The sequence below is a fragment of the Ochotona princeps genome, chromosome 4 (assembly GCF_030435755.1).
Source record: "Ochotona princeps isolate mOchPri1 chromosome 4, mOchPri1.hap1, whole genome shotgun sequence".
Taxonomy (NCBI): Eukaryota; Metazoa; Chordata; class Mammalia; order Lagomorpha; family Ochotonidae; genus Ochotona; species Ochotona princeps.
In genome coordinates this window covers 97,237,599-97,249,689 of record NC_080835.1, presented here as the reverse complement: position 1 = coordinate 97,249,689, position 12,091 = coordinate 97,237,599, and the positions used below count along the sequence as shown (strand labels likewise).

At 47.1% G+C, this 12,091-nt stretch overlaps 1 long non-coding RNA gene across 1 annotated transcript; it reads right to left on the bottom strand.

Annotated features, from left to right (window-relative positions):
• Window positions 1–1,475: 1,475 nt before the first annotated feature.
• Window positions 1,476–3,267, bottom strand: LOC131480238 (uncharacterized). Its single transcript, XR_009245364.1, has 3 exons — window positions 3,151–3,267; window positions 2,818–3,048; window positions 1,476–1,788 (listed from the first exon to the last, which is right to left on the bottom strand). It is a non-coding gene; the product is annotated as an uncharacterized LOC131480238 (long non-coding RNA).
• Window positions 3,268–12,091: the final 8,824 nt, after the last annotated feature.

Sequence of the window (12,091 nt, the reverse complement as noted above, 5' to 3'; positions counted from 1 at the left end):
GAGCTACCTAAGCAGTGATTCAAAGAACCAAAACCCCAGAGCTCCCCAGCCGGGTGGCCAGCAGGCAGAGCCTGGCGCCAGATGGCGCCCTGGCTGCCCGGGGATAGCTCACCATGTGCACATGGTGGCTGGAGTCGGGATCCAAGCAAGATGCCCCATCCTGCAGCCCACCAGCCACCAGGAAGCTGCTGGAAGTTTAAACCCCCAGGCCCATGGTCGTGCCCCTCCCCAAACCCGTTCACCACCCAATGAGGGCAGTGGGTGGGCCCCGGGCCTATCCAGTCACGGAGACATCCCCCTCGGTGTACTCACCCCAAAGGAAGTGGCCCCCAAACCCAGGCAGGCCCGGGGACAGCTCGGCACGTGCACATGGTGGCTGTAGTGGGGATCCGAGCAAGACACCCCATCCTGCGGACCCGTGTTTTATGCCTTAATAACAGGCTATCAAAATGCACAAAGCAAAATCTAATAGAACTGGAAAGAAAAATAGATTCATAATTGTAGCCACAAATGTCAAACCTCTCTTAGCAGTTGAAAGAATAAGCCAACAGAAAAGCACTAGATGGAACATTTGAATAAACTATCAACCAACCAACCAACTAGCCCTAATTGACATTTGCAAAGCACCTGCTACTAGTAGGATACATAGGGATTTTTTGTAGTGTGCATGGAACATATATGAAGATAGATCATGATGTGGGCTATAACACCTCAACAAACTTTTTAAAATGAAGTCATACAAAGTATGTTTGTTTACTATAAGGAAAACTGACAATAGCAGAAAGAACAACAGCAACCCAAGCTCATCATATGCAAAAGCTCTAAACAAAAGGAAGATGTCAAAGGGAAAATACAGAACACATGTTGAATTGCACCCAATGTTCTGGAGTAGCAGCTTAAACTGCTACCTATGACACCAACATCACACATGTCAGTGGATTGGCTTGAATTCTGGATACTCCACTTCTCATCCAGCTTCCTGTTACTGCATCTGAGAAAGCAGTAGATGACCCGAGTGCTTGGGCCCCTTCGACCCACACGGAAGACCCAAATGCAGTCCTTGACTCCAGGCTTCAGCCTGATATTCCAACCATTTGAGGAATAGATCAGCAGACAGAAGACCTTTGTCTCTGTTGACTCTCCCCTCTCTCGGATACTCTGCTTTCAAATAAATTCATTTATCTTTCACTAAAAAAAAAACCCTACAGACAACACCCACCAAGGCACGGCTCTGCCTGATAGGCTGGGTTTACTGGTGATGTCTGATCTTGCCAGTCCTGTAATAATCTTTCTACACAGAGCATATGTTCTAGGAATTTAATTAAGTCACAAAAATTTAAAAATCCAAGCATAATTAAACTAAAAACATTCGAGATTTGTTAGTAACAAATGAAACCGTGGAAAGAGGAACAGGCCTAAGAAAGTCATGCCCTTATACCAGGGCAGGGTATAAGGTGCAGAGGATGGTGCCTGCTAAGCCCAAAGCCCTAAGAATACGACTGATGCAAAATACCATCCTAGGAATACCACCCATGCAAAACACCAGAGCCCTTGTCCCTGGCCAGCCTGGCAGAGCCCCTAACCTGACAGGTCTGCCACATGCACTGCGGTCTAACCAACGCCTAACTGTAGAGCTGCACATCTCAGAACATCTTGCTTGAAGGAGTGGAGAGAAAAGAGGAAAGGTGAGCAGCTACAAGTCCCCATCCGGGATTGGGGGGAGTCAGGGAAGACAGCTAAGAGTCAGAGAAAGATGAAACAGCAGAGCTGTTGGAAAGTAGGGGCCACCTTCAAGTTCCCTGGCAATAAGGGAAATCCAAATTAAAACATCAATGAGGTACCACCTAACACCAGTAAGACTGGCCCACATGAATAAAAGCACCAACGACACTTGTTGGCAAGGTTGCGGGGAAAAGGGAACCCTACTCCACTGCTGGTGGGGCTGCAGGTTGGTACAGCCTCTATGGAAATCAGTATGGAGAACACTCAAACAACTCAAATTCAACATACCGTATGATCCAGCAATAGCACTCCTAGGAATATATCCAGAACACTTGTCTTATGAGAAACCAACATGCACTCCTATGTTCATAGCAGCACAATCAGTAATTGCAAAAACATGGAAGCAACCAAAATGCCCATCAGCAGAGGATTGGATAAGAAAGCTATGGTTCATCTACTCCATGGAATACTACTCAGCTATTAAAAAAAACAAAATGCAGTTCTTTGTGGCCAAATGGGCCAAACTGGAAACCATAATGCTAAGGGAAATGAACCAATCCCAAAAGGTTAAATACCACATGTTTGCATTAATTTAAGATGACACGATGTTATGTGTAACATGTTATGTTAGGTTTGTTATATGTTGTGTATAAACTAAAATTGAAATGTCAATGAGATGGTCACAGAAGGTGGTTAAGAACTCGCATTTACTTTTACCATATTGGTTACTCATTACTATGTCAATTAATTCCATAATGATGTAAATTTTTGCTGATGGTATGTTGGAGCTTTTATTTGATCGGGATGATACTCTGCTGGCTCTGTCTTCAGACCAGAGAGGGTATACCTAAGAAGCCGTTGAACTTGACTGGACAACAAGATGATGGACTCTATGTTTGGTATATGCTTGCAATGGGGGAATCTCAACTGAACTTGAACTGTGGTTATGCAACAAGGTGGAGGAATCCACCATGGTGGGAGGGTTTGGGGAGGGGTGGGGAGAATCCAAGTACCTATGAAACTGTGTTACATAATACAATGTAATTAATGAATTAAAAATAATAATAATAATAATAAAAAGAAAGTAGGGGCCACCCATCCACGCTGCCGATTAAGCTGTGAAACTGACAGTAGCTGGCTAAGTAGAAGCAGGTTTGTGGGCCAGTCTCCGCAACACAGACGAGGACCAGGAAGGCTCAGGTTAAAACTTGTTACAGAAAGAATGGTCGCTGCAGCACTTCAAAATCACCTCAGTGTTGGGTGTGAAAAAGGACATGGGGATGCACAGGTCCCCACAGCCCTGGTATCCGTACTGGAGCCTTCCACCTGGGGAGGATAAAGTTAACAATAAATGGGAAGCATCAGCGAGGGGGTAAAGATGGAGAAGCAGACTGAGGACCGCGGAGTCGCCGCCCAGACCCCGCCTACCTTCATACACCTTCCGTAGGAAGCACTCCTGACTGCCCCGGGTCTCGCAGACGCTTTCCTTGCTCTCACAGACCCCGGAGGCATTGAATCGATGGCACTGCACACACTTCAGAGCTGGAAAAACAAAATCAGTAGAGCAAGGATGTTCCAGCTCACCTCCCCTCGCCTCGCCTCCGCTGGTAGCAAAGGAGCTCAGCCTCCAGTCCCGCAGCGGTGCACGGAACGAGTCATTCCAGCGGGGAGCAAGCTGAGCGCCTTGCAGAGCTTGGTAACTCTGCAGGGAGCACACAGCTTACAGGGCCAGCGTCCACCTTCCTGACCACGCCTCCCCGACCTCACATCCTGTGGGCTGTCTGCGCGTGGGCCGTCTGCCTGTGTCCCCTTGGTCTACAAAGACCCTTCTGGTCCCTTTTCAGCACCTATGTAGGGCTCTCCACAAGAGCGCTAGTGGAACTAGAACTTGCCTAGGGTTAGAAAGTAAGAAGGGCAAGGAGGATTAAAGGGAGGAGCAGTGTGGGACCCAAGGTGGAACAACCAAGGGAGAGAGGGAGGAGGAGGTTGAGGGGAAGCTGGGGGAACGAGGTTAGAGGATGAAGGTGAGGACTGGGGCCATTGCCTCTACAGGTGAGGCTAGGGCCTGGTCTTTCCTCACCTCCCCATTGCTGCCCAGTCAGCAGCCACCTGTATGCTCTGTGCATCAAAACAGAGGAGCTCACCTTGCAGAGAAGCGGGCAGCCAGAAGAGGCACAGGAACAGCAACAGCAGGTGTTCACCCATCTCTGTGGGGCCTCAGGACCAAGGAGCTGCAAAAGGTAGGACAGAACTGCAAACCTCACACCCTACGAATTCTCACTGCATCAGCCCAGGAGCGTGGTAGCCAATGAGAGTCTAGGCCAGGGGCTGTCCTTCCCCCACGGCACAGCAGTACAGCTGGGGGAGCTATGAAAGCAGCCCTGTGGGGTCCCACCTGGGTCCCAGCTCTGCTGGACTCAGCTGGGCCTACCCTGGCAGCCTTGAACTTTCATAGTACATTTGTTTCCATCTAGTGTTTCCAGGCTTTGGAGTGAGAGGATGATGCTGTCTTTCCCAGACAGGGGATTTGTAGGATCAGTGTGAGCTCAGCCCAGCGAGGCAAGGCACTTGATGCCATGACAGTGTCATGACAGTACCATGATCTTCCATACTGCAGGACGCTACTTCCCCAAAGATGATATGAGTCATGATGTGAAATCTCACCAGCTGGTGGAAATGGAGACGTACCTGTACTGTTGCTAAGATAAAGCACAAGGCCTCAAATACCACATCTGGGTTTATCTGCAAAGCAGACCACAGTCTAGACTAGAGGGAGATTTCTACCTGTTTGTACACTTGATGATGCAAATGTTCAACAGTGAAATTAGGGGAAAGGTTTGTAGCTTTGGCTTCAGGTTCCTCTCCAGCCAGAGGTAAAGTTCCAAATCCAGCAGCCATTCTTACTCAGGTGTGGAATACTTCAAGAGTTAGCACAGCACCTCACATTCTACACCTCTGACCAGGTTAAGCATGGAAAACCCACGGCAGTGAAGGACTTCCTCTAGGGTCATAATTATTCCCCAGCCTATCTCTGAATCCTCGGGAAGTTCTATTCTCTGACTCACCCTAAAACAATATAGGTATTAAGAGCTTGTCATGTAGGGACCAGCACTGTGGCATAATGGATAAAGCCACAGATCACAGGGTCTACATCCCACGTGGACCCGGGTTCCAATGCCAGCTACTCCATTTCCTATCCAGCGCACTGCCAATCCATTTGGGACAGCAGCAGAAGATGGCCCAAGTACTTGGGACCCTGCCACCCATGTGAGACACTCAATGAAGCTGGCTGCAGACTGCTGGCTTTGACCTTGCTCAGCCCTAGCTGTTGCAACTATTCAGGGAGTGAACTATCACAAGGAAGATCTCTCTGTGTCTCTCGCTCTATCTCTTTCTCCCTCTCTGTCACTCCACCTTTCAAATAAATATATAAATAAATCTTCTGGACACGGCGGCGTGGCCTAGCGGCTAAAGTCCTTGCCTTGAACACGCCAGGATCCCATATGGGCACCTGTTCAAGTCCCGGCGGCTCTACTTCTCATCCAGCTCCTCGCTGGTGGCCTAGGAAAGCAATTGAGGACATCCCAAAGCTTTGGGACCCTGTACCCCTGGTTCCTGGCTTCAGATTGGCACAGCACCAGCCGTTGCGCTCACTTGGGGAGTGACTCATCGGACGGAAGATCTTCCTCTCTGTCTCTCCTCCTTCTGTATATCTGACTTTGTAATAAAAATAAATAAATCTTTATATATATGTACATATATAAATGTTCTAAAAAGAGAGAGTTTACCAGCCACCAGGCAATACATTGGCCCCCTTTGGATCCCACATAACAACCTATGTGGGGCTAGCAGGTAATCGTCTCCATTTCTGGCTGAGAAAGCAATCTCCAAGAGGAAAAAGTGAGTAACTGGCGGATTCAAACCCAGGTCTGTAGGCTGCAGGGATTCCTGAGCTGTGGGAGTCCCCAGAACCTGCAAGATTCCTGCTGTCAGAGATGCTGCTCATTGCTCTTTCAGGCACAGAGGGTCCCTAACACAAGTCACACATAGTGACACAAGTGGTCAGCAGAAATAATAAGAACTTTTTTTATTAGATGGTCCCTCCACTACTTCCACTTAGGACAACCCTAGCATGATCTTGGTAGGGGATGGCTTGGGACTGGCTCCTATTGCCAGCTCAGCCCCTGGGAGATTCCCCCACCCTCCATCCCCGGGCTGCTCCCATATCCTTCTTCCACAAGGCTCAATTGTGCAAACTCCTCAGGCCAGGGGCCAGCCTGAGCACCTGTTCACAATTCTTCCAGCTTTGAGAAGACAGGAGAGACCCATTTCAGCCTGTGGAAGCGCAGAGGACATAATGCATTGGTAGGTGGGCAGGGGCAAACAATACCAGAATCATAGGATGGGGAAGCAGGAATCATTTCAGTTAATTATGTTCATCTACCCAACAAGCTCTTTGTTTTCCTATTGCAATTTGCACATTTGAAACTCCATATTGAAAAAAATTAAAGAGATAGAAATCAATTTGGAAAGCCTAGATGATCAATTCCTTAGTTCAAATGACAGTGTAGTTTTCTTATGAATGCATATGTTGTGTTATATTATGTTATATTATATTAATCCACATCATTTAATGCACATTAGCTGTCATTTAACTGCTCGTGATTCCACAGGTCTCCTAGACCCACAGCTGGCTTATGGATCAGTGACACTAGGCCCTACACTCAAAGCAGCCCTGGGTACAATGCTCCACAGTCAATGTCTTAAACTTCTCAGTATCTTTTAAACAAAATCCTCACATTTTCACTTTGCACTAGGCCCCATAAATTCTGTATTCCGTCTTATCTTTTGGGTTTTTCTAATGATTTACCTTACTTATTTGAAAGCCAGAGTAATGGAAAAAGAAAAAGGAGAGTGGGAGAAAGCATGGAAAAATTTGTACCATCTGAAGGCTCACTCTCCAAATGAGCCCAGCAGCTGGGGCTAGGTCAGGCCAAAGCCAGGAGCCTGAAACTCCAGCCTACCCTCCCAAGTGGGTGCCTAGAGCCCAACTGTTAGCTGTAGGATTTTAGGGTTCAACAAGATGAGAAGGTAATTAAAGAAAAGACTTCATTGAAGATAGGACAGTGTGATAGGAGAGGTGAAGAGTCATGATTGGGCAGCCAGCACGGTTGTGAGAACAGAATTAGTACCACACTCCCCCACTGCCCCAAGCAGTGGGTAACACCCTATTTGTGCTGTTAGGATGGGGCCATGCCTACATGCAGATTTATGCCCCTGGCAGTGAGAATCTGAATGAGCCAAAGGCCCTCTTGACCGGTGTTATCGATGTCAACAATTTACAGTGTGTGCTCTTACCAGCCTCGGATGTCCTAGGGAATTAAGCAGCTGTAAGAGTCAGAGTGGGCAGAATCTTAGGCCAGACAAATTCCATCACGACATCTTCAGGGAATTGTCTTTAAGATGTGAAGTTAACTGTTTGTACCTCCACAGCAAAGCAAGCCCTAACACCAAGCACTGGGACCATCTTCAACTATTCTCCCAAGCATATTAGAAGGAGCTGGATTGGAAGCCAAGTAGCCAGCACATGAACTAGCACGTGGATCTGGAATGCTGGGGGTGTAGGCAGTGGTCCAATCAGCTGTGCCACAATGCCAGCCCTCTCCGTGTAAAGATTTATTTATGTGTTTATTTCAACGTCAGAGAGACTGGCGCACACACATACTTCATCTTCTGGTTCATTCTCCAAACGCCTACAACCAACAGGAATGGATGATAGCTGGGTAGGAACTATGAAAGTCAAGAAGCTGTTTTTACAAGAGCATGGAGATTAAAAAAAAAAAAAAGACACGTCTGAATTTTATAGATGATCCTGCAAAGATGCAAAGAGACCAAGAGGAGCCAGAGTTGAGCTTCCAAAACTCACCACAACTAATTCCTGGTGCACCAAGATTACTCCAGAAAGGTAGAGGCAGTCAGAAAGAAGGAGGAGACGTTCAGAAGACATCCAAGTTCAGACTGTCTGAATGGCAACACGCATTGTCACTCACCCTCCATGTCAGAAATGCACAGTGCAGGGCCTAGTATAGTAGCCTAGTGGTTAAAGTCTTTGCTTTGCACACATCAGGATTTCATATGGGCACCGGTTCTAATCCCAACGGCCCTGCTTCCCATCCAGCTCCTTGCTTGTGGCATGAGAAAGCAGTCAAGGATAGCTCAAAGCCTTGGGACCCTGCACCCACATGGGAAACCTAGAAGAAGCTCCTGGCTCCTGCCTTCAGATAAGCTCAGCTCCAGCTTGTTGTGGCTACTTGGGGAGTGAATCAGTGGACAGAAGATCTTCCTCTCTGTCTCTCCTCCTCTCTGTATATCTGATTTTCCAATAAAAATAAATAAACCTTTAAAAAAAAGAAATACACAGTGCAACAGTGTTTTTGGTTGCTCCCCTGTATCAGTCAGCTTTTGCTTACTTCTGCTAACATCTGAGAGGAGCAACCTAGGAGGTTAATAGGTTCATTTGGGCTTACACCTCAATCCAAGATGAAGCAGCCCATTGGCGTCTATTAAGGCCAAGCATCTATCACATACTGAACCAGGAAGCAGAGAGAGATGGCAGGTGAACAAAGTCTAAGTAACAAACCCCCAGAGCCAAGATCATAGCAAAATGGGTCAAGGCATTGCTGACTGCACGGCATACCATATCTAAGCACTGTTTCTGTTTCTGGCTCCTCTGCTTACAATACAGCTTCTTGCTAATGGGCCTATTAGGCAGCAGCAGACGATGGACCTCGCCCTTGGGCGCCTGTCACCCACACAGGAGACCCCAATGGAATTCCTACGTTAGTTAACAAGCATTCTCTTTGGCTCAAAGCTCTCGCCTGGTTCACCTGATTAAGTGCCAAGTTCTTGGCTTGGCAGTCAACTCTCTCCCTAGCAAGGCCCTTCCCCTGTACTTAGTGCTCCACTCCCAAGCCCTCACTGGTACTCAGTGCTCTCACAGTCTTCTGCTTCACTATCCCCAAGTTCTGACAACCCAAAATGGCTCTAGCCATTGTGAGAAGTCCGCTGGAGGGGATGATCTTCCTCGGTGGGAGCCACCAGCAGAGTTCCATCCTAGAGGTCACTTGCATAAACCCTGTTTCTGATACTCTCCTCTCCTCCCCTTACCGCCGATATTTCCCAGGTTTGTTTCCATCTCCCTCCTAGCACTGAATCATAGCCTGCCTTCCTGCTGTACCTGTAAACAGACCTTCCCATCTGTTCCCTTTATCACATCTCCAGTCCTTGAGAGACCCACACAGTGTAATTTTAAAAGAAATCAAAATAAGGAAGCAGCTGAGTGTTTGAAGTCAACTGCTCCACTCTCTGCCATAGTTTCAGAGCAGTAGCTTCTGCACGGTGTGATCTGAGAAAGTTTCTCTCTCTCTCTCCCCCTCTCCCATCGTCCATCATTAAAAAGACATGGAATGTTAAAAATGCAGCAGAAATTAGGTGATCACGCTTGGCACCGTATCTGGCAGTAGTTAATACCTGAAACAAGGTTGGCGTAGCCAGGGTCTCACTACGCTCTGGAAAGTTGTCATCTGTGCCTGTGCTTCTGGGAGGCCTTGCTCAGGACAGGGTGTGCATGCACAGATCAGGGCGGGGGAGCAGCGGGAAAGGCTAGGAGTTGGCCTCAGGCCTGTAGGGAATTTCACAGAGCTCTTAATCATCTCTTCCCTCCCAGTCACCTGCCTAGGTTGTTCTCACTGGAGCTGTGGCCCTGGAATACATCCAGAATACATTACGACTAGTCAGAAAGAATCATGGATCACAAGAACCAGTTAATTCAAACAAGGAAATCAAGATAAACCACATAAACATCGTACAGCCCAGGCTGTCTGTAAAAATAGGGGCAATATGTGCCTTGCAGCATTGTCTTAAATGGGTAAAGTGCAATAACAAGTGAAAAGGTTGGTATCTTTTACAGCGTCCATCAAACTGAAGCCATAAAGAGGATCAAAACCTTAACACTCAATGACTACCCTTTACCGTGTCCATTGTTCCAAGCATGATGTTGGGTGTGTGACCCACAGTGCCTCATTTACTCCTCAAGAACCTGAAGTATTGAAACCACTGTGGCCCAGAGAGTCTCCTTTAGGGGTGGGGATGGGCACTATGGCACTAGCACCTCATACAGGAGTCCCAACTCTTTTTTCCTCTCTCTTCCCCCCTACCCTTTCTCTCTGCCATTCTGCCTTTGAATAATAGATATTTTTAATAAATAAATTTAAATCTCATAGTGCACTTTCCTTTCTGATCATTTCAGAAAAAGCCACAAATCAGTAGGGATTGGATTTAGAAAATGTGGAGGAATCTGCCCTAAAAACAACTGATGCTCTTTCAATTCTTTTCCTCCTCTTTGGCTGGTCCAGAGCAAACAAGAGCAGAAACCCTAAGGGATGCCTCCTGGGGTCCACATGGGATTCAGAGACCTCCAGGAGATCATTTTGGATGCAGGATGGACCAGGGCTCTTGGCTTGTGAGTGTCTAGCCTTGACAGCAGCCATCTTGGCTATAACCAATGCCTTGCCTACTACGTGACTTAGGCACTCATTCCAAAAGCTATTGAATAAAGAAAATCATCAACACAGTCTACCCATTATTTTGCAGCAGTCACTGATGCCTAGAATATTTCTTATCTGACACACAGTGTGCTAACATTTCTTGAGAAAGTCTAGGTATGTTCCATTTGGCCACCTTTGCTTAGTTTAGCATATAAATCCCTTCCCAGTGCCTCAGGCTGTAGGGATCCTCACACTTGGCTGCTGCCCAAAAGACACAGTTCTGTCCCTAATAAGGTGTAGCTGGGGCAAGCCTCGATACGTCTGCCTCTTGGGTCTCCTAGGTGTTTCCATCACTGACTGCTAGTTCTCAGTAAATGCACTGTTCCAAACATAGGCTGACCCCCTAGAGTGATTAGGAAAGAATTCCTGTTGGTCAAGTGGTAATAGGCAAATGACATGGGAATTCCTCTATTCAGCTTGCAATGATTTCTCTGAATGTCAGGTGCCTAGGTGATATCTACATGAATAATCGTGCTTATGGAGACCAATGGCACCCTCCCTCAAACCCCCAACACCCCACCCACTCTGCCAGTCACTCTGAGCTTGTTCTTCAGGAACTCACCTCTATGTAATACGTCACTTTTTCTGATTCCCCATTCTTACACATTACTTACTGACTTCTTATGACATCTCAGGTGTTACGTCCCTGACACATTCCCTTTGCCCTCCCCCCTCGCTCTTATAGAACTGGTTCACAATTCAGTAAAGATCACTGTTTAGTCATCTTTACAGACCTTGACTGCAGACTGTGGGGGTAAAGAAGTGAACACACAGATGAAACCTGCACAGGTGATTAAGATTCTGACTTATACAGAATATGTCAGGTAGTGACAAAAGCAATGAAGAAAGGGGAAGCAGTGTCAGATGGTAGACCATGACAAAGAGTCTCTGTCAGAAAGGTCTCTCTGAGAAAGGACACTGAATCATTCATTCATTCTTTCAAATGCAGTAGATGACTGAGAAAGGGAAGCATGCTGATACCTGTGTTTTTGAAAAAAAAAAATGCAACACCCACATTCTACATGGATGCTGGTTTGTGTCTTGGCTGCTTCACTTCTGATCCAACTCACTGCTAATGGCCTTGGAAAAGCACTAGTAAATGGCCCAAGTGTTTAGGCTCTAGCCATACACAGGAGAGATCTGGAGGAAGTTCTGGCTTCTGACCTTGGCCTGGTTCAGCCCCAGCCACTGCAGTAAGCAGGCAAGTCAACTAAATCTGAATTGTTTTAAAGTATCTTCATGCCCTATCATGAGGAGGACAGCCATCCGAGGTGGGTGCTGTCATGATGAGTACAGTGGCCACAGCAACAGAGGGAAATCAGGTTTCACTCTAAAGACAAGGAGAAGCAGGGCTTTACAGCAAAAGAGTGCAGTAGAGGATAGAGCAAAGGATATTGCTAAGAGCAAGCAGCAGAGTCAGGGGGATTCTTGGTAGCCTGACTCAACAGAACTCCTGTTGAAGACATGCCATAGTAATAAGATAATGAGGGTGATCAGATACCAAGGGTGGGGGATTTTGTGCTAAACTGATAAAGTGGGATTCTTGCTCAAGAGTGGATTTCACAAAGACTGGGAAGCCCAAGTTCAGGCCTTCCCCAGGCAGAGGGCTCAGAGGAGCCTGATGAAAGTTAAACGAAGGATAGAGCCTTTGTCACAGAGGAAAGATGACTCCAGGAAGAAGCAGCAGCCAATGTAAAGGCCCTGTGGTAGGCGTTTGGTACAATGGTGAGGACACAGTTTGGAAAGCCAGAAAACCACATTGG